The 5,141-nt window shown below is 36.7% G+C and overlaps 2 long non-coding RNA genes across 4 annotated transcripts in view; one reads left to right on the forward strand and one right to left on the reverse strand.

Annotated features, from left to right (window-relative positions):
• The window catches only part of LOC106872077 (uncharacterized), a 25,442-nt gene extending 23,395 nt beyond the window's left edge, over positions 1-2,047 (forward strand). For 2 of the 3 annotated variants that reach the window (XR_001409734.2, XR_008264473.1), the window contains one exon: positions 1,885-2,047. This is a non-coding gene — a long non-coding RNA (uncharacterized LOC106872077). Of the gene's footprint in view, positions 1-1,449; positions 1,518-1,884 lie in introns of all 3 variants that reach the window. The other variant, XR_008264474.1, reaches the window with a different exon arrangement.
• The window catches only part of LOC106872071 (uncharacterized), a 15,660-nt gene extending 10,670 nt beyond the window's left edge, over positions 1-4,990 (reverse strand). Inside the window, exon 1 of the long non-coding RNA XR_001409733.2 lies at positions 4,919-4,990. This is a non-coding gene — a long non-coding RNA (uncharacterized LOC106872071). The remainder of the gene's footprint in view (positions 1-4,918) is intronic.
• Positions 4,991-5,141: the final 151 nt, after the last annotated feature.

Consider the following 5,141-nt stretch of genomic DNA (forward strand, 5'->3'; position numbering starts at 1 on the left):
TATATATATATATATGGGAGAATGTACGAAAAAACAACAACAGACGAGGACAGGTGGTGTAAATAACAAAAGGATGTATTAGTATGACGCTCGGGAATACGGAAAGTCTTTGACGTTTCGAGCTACGCTCTTCAACAGAAAGAATACGGAGACAAGGAGAAAAACACGGAGAAAAAAATTGAATAGTGTTCAGTCAACGGTCAATCAATATATATATATATATATATATATATATATATACACTTTATTAATAAAGCTGCAAAGACGCCACAAAAACTGTTACTCAGAGTTTCACGTTCCCGTTCGTAGGACAGTTTTGGTTCAGAACGGAACAAAAATAAGGTTATATATATAGATAGACAATTACATCGATATATACACTTTTGAAATTGATTTTGCTTCATTGGTCTTTTCAACTAACAGTCTTTTCAATAACAGGTTATATGAAATTAAAATTTCCACTTAAAATCATATATACATATATATACACACACACGCACACACGCACACACACATACATATATGTAAATATGCAGTCATTAAAAAACAGAGTAAAAGAAAAAATAAACACGCGTGGGGACGTAACACAGGGAAAGCATTAATATGACGCTCATTGAAGGAAGAGAGTAGTTGTTTTAAGTTTCGAGCATAGCTCTTCTTCGGAAGCAGGAAAAACAGGAAAGTCCAATGGGAAAGAAAGAAGGAAGAAAAATTCCACAACAGATCACGTCTGGTTACATTTCGGATATGACCGTGTATATATATATATATATATATATATATATATATATATGAGCACCCTTAGTCGCATATAATGATAACTGAATTTTCCATTATGGTATAATATTGCTCCTAGCCATTTATATTAATTTTGTACACGCATTTGAATTCCGCTAAACCATCCATAGATTTCTGTAGTAAATACAGAAATGCTGACGGGGAATTCGCCGATACCAGCCAATCGGGCGGCTCTTACTGATGAAGCTTGCGGATAAACGCGACACTGAACGTTTAGTCTAAAAGATTCTTGGTTCGCTCATGGGAATGTTTCTCCCCTGTAAGTGTATGTGTATGCATTTGCGCTCATGCTACAGCACAAGGAGCATTTTGCTCCTAGTTCTAGCAATGCAGGTCTCTCAGCACTGCTAGTTATATTTAGTAACGATTGAATTTTCCTTTATTATTGCGCGTAGCTGTTTATATCAATTTAATATGTATATATGTGTATGTGTATGTGTATGTATGTGTGTGTGTGTGTGTGTGTGTGTGTGTGTGTGTGTGTGTGTGCGTGTGTGTGCGTGCAAGCGCGTGCGTGTGTGTGCCTATATATTTGTTTATGCGTCTGTATATGTCTATGAACAACAAAAATGTTAGTATATTATTTCTTTACATTATTTACATTTGACGGATATTTGTCCTCATCTTGTTTGTTGTTAACCCAACGTTTAGGCTGATATACCCTCCAGGCTTCATGAGATGTCTAGGGGAAATTTCGAACCTGGGTTCTCATTCCTAAGGTATTTTTTGATGTTATTATTATTATTATTATTATCATTATTATTATTATTATTAATATTATTATTATTCAGAACTCGGAATCTTGGGGTTAGTAGCCCGCGCTCTTAACCACTACGCCATATATCCGTCAAATGTAAATAATGTAAATAACGTAAATAATTCCTCAGCTCTGTATATATTTTTTGTCAGTGATAAATCTATCCATCGGGAAATCGAATTTTGTGCAGTCGTAACTTTATTGTTTAATGGCTGTAAATTTGTAACGATATATATTCTATTGTATAATTTTATAATTAATTTCATTTGGCAATACCAGTTGATATCACTATATATAAATAATTGTTTTGTATTCTTTTATTCATATAGAAAATTAAATAGATCGATCTACACCTAAAACCAAAATCAGTTTCAAATAAATTGGTGAAGAATGGTATACTAATTATACCAGACCAAGATTTAATCATTCTATCGTACACTCCTCACTGAAACACGTGTAAGAAATAACGTAATAAACTATTTTCGGAACCAACTCTGCTGTTTCCTGTTGTCTTTGTCTTTTGTGAGGGGGTGGGATCTATATATACACTGTGATCTTTATGACTGTCAGAAACCATTAGAAGGAAAGTTTTTATTAAAAGGCAACATTTCCTTTTCGTTCCTCCCATCATTGTTCCAACACCTCTCGGTATTCAGTATGGTTATACCAACATGATTCCCTGCCACTCACTTCGAGAAAGAAAGGGGAACCCACTTTCTCTCCAAACGTATGGTACTTTGCATTCTAAATGTCTTTCCCAATGTTTCTAACATCACTTTTCTCCTCACTCCCTCCCTCTTTTTACCCACTTCTTCTCACTTACCCCACTCACCGACAGCCTCCCCCCACCCCGACTACTCCCATCTTATCCCCACACTATCACTCGCAATTTGTACACTAACTCACAAACCATGCAATTCAATGCACACAGAGAAATTAAGGCCAATAGGCCAGATATAGCTGCCAGAGATCATGAAGAAAAAAATGCTTTCTAATTGATGTATCAATACCAGCAGATGACAACGTTTCTCTAAAAGAAATGGAGAAACTTTCAAAATACAAAGACCTCGATATAGAAGTAACTCGAATGTGGAATCTAAAAACAGAAATAATTCCTATCATAGTAGGCGCATTAGATATGATAAAAAATATACAGACAAATACATAACAAAAACATCAGGACTTAAAAATATATATAACATACAGAAAATTGCAAAACTGGGCACTGCACACATCCTACGCAAAACACTTTCAATACAGTAGCCTTAAGAGCATCACAGCAAACCACAGCACATACCCAAGGCACACAGAGCTGCGCTCGGTATTGAAGTGAAAGTGCCCTATAAAAATAAAACTACTGAATAATAATAATAATAATAATAATAATAATAATAATAATAATAATAATAATAATAATAATAGTAGTAGTATGCCAAGGATCCTGAAAAAAGAAATGACGTATACAGCTTTCGACCAATAACATGTCTTCCGCTAATGAGGAAACTAATATCAGGTGCTTACCGGTGAACTGTATAGATTGTGCCGAAAGGGGAGCCGGGGAACGAAAGAACAGCTCTTAATCGATAATCTAATTGTCAGAAACTGCAGAGAAGACACACAAACCTGAGCATGGCATGAGATGAGTATCAAGAAGCATAGAACATGATATTACACTCTTGAATAATAAGAACAATTGAAATGTATGGAGTAGCAGAAAGCATGAGATGCTTTATATGGAACAGTATGAAGTGGTAGAGAATAGAATTGACTGCAGAGAATCAAGTATTAGGGGAGGTGAAAATGAGGACAGGAATCTTCCAGGAGGATAATGTGTCCCCACTGATCTTCTTGTTGGCAATGATCCTCTTGAGTAAAATACTACAGAAAACAAAGTTGGGGTATGACCTGGGAAGGGGTAAGGGAAACCTGAAGAACTTGCTATTCATTGACAACATGAAGTTGTTCACAAAAGTGAGGCAGAACTGGACAAAAAGTGAGGCAGAACTAGTCCAGTCTGTGCGGATTTATCCAACGATATTAAGATGGAGTTTAGGCTCACAAAATGCGCTACGCTGGTGATGAGACGAGAAAAGATTGTCATCGCAGAAGCGCTAGGTTCGCTAAGTGGTGAGATAATGAAGGCAATTTAACTTCAATCCAGCTACAAATACCCGCAAGTATATGGAATTAAACACAACGACATGAAAGAAAAAAGTAAAAGAGAGTAGCTGCTGCGAGTGAGAAAAATACTGGCTTCAAAGCTGAATGCCAGAAACATAGTTTCGGCAATAAACTCGCGCACAGACGCAGGAATCTTGAAGTGGACAGAAGAGGAAATAAAGGAGATATACAGGGAGTCAAGTAAGCTCCTAACGATGCATGGAGCCCATCATTCACGTGAGGTACTGGCTGCCTATACATGAAGAGAGCAAATGGAGTAAGAGGACCGATAAGTGTGGAAGAATGTACTATCGAAGTCGAGAGCTGAATTAGGTATCTTACCGAAAGTAAGGAATCTTTGCTCGTGGAAGTTAGGAAGTTAGGATCGAGGCTAGTGGAAGATAGGAACGAAGCGGTATTAAAAGCAGAGAAAAAATGGAAAACTGAAGGAAGAATTACAAAAAAGACACGAAGAAGAATTACGCAACAAGGGAAGATACGATCAATTCCATGTAACCACAACAGAAATTTCTGGAAAAAATAGGTGGGATTGGCTGTAGAAAGGAACCATAAAAAAGAAACCGAGAGCACTATACTGGCAGTGCAAGACCAAGATTTGGACACGAACTGGAGGGTCAACCTTTGAAATGAGCAGGTTTCTCCGCTGTGCCGCATCTGTATTCGAACTGATGAAACCATTGCCCATATGACAAACGAACGCCCTAGACTTGTCCAAAACCACCACTAGCTGTGGCGACACGATCAGGTAGTGAAAATGCTACACTGAAAACTTTGTGAAAAGTTGGGGATAGAGAGAGGCAAGATGAGCACAAACTGCAGAGGGTGACGCTGTCGGAGACTAGCAAAATCCTCTGCGATTTTCCAAACATATGATCCAAACAGATTAGCTGCTAGAGTATAACGCATCTAGCAGTGCTCGACAAGATGTACCACCGGTGCTATATAGTTGATGTTGCGTGCCCCTTTGACCCGTGAATAGTCAAGAAGAGAGGCGAAAAAATAGATAAATACAACCCTCGTAAGTACGAAAATGAAGAATGTGACAATAACACCAATTAGTGTCTGGTCTTTGGAAACAGTATCACAAGGCATCAAAAGGAATATCAAGGACATTGGCATAGAATTTCAACAAAAGGTTTGCTTCCTTGGCACGTCGAGAATAATCTGGAAATTATTTGATACCTGTAAATGGTACCGTAGGCTGCAGGTAGCAAGCCCGCTACGCTTGCAAAACTCCGGGAGCTCCACCAAAACCTGTGATGAAAAGAAAGAATAATGGTATTAATAATAATAATAATAATAATAATAATAATAATAATAATAATAATAATAATAATAATAACAATAATAATAATAATAATAATAATAATAATAATAATAATAATAATAATAATAATAATAATAA

Source organism: Octopus bimaculoides, chromosome 6, assembly GCF_001194135.2.
Source record: "Octopus bimaculoides isolate UCB-OBI-ISO-001 chromosome 6, ASM119413v2, whole genome shotgun sequence".
NCBI lineage: Eukaryota > Metazoa > Mollusca > Cephalopoda > Octopoda > Octopodidae > Octopus > Octopus bimaculoides.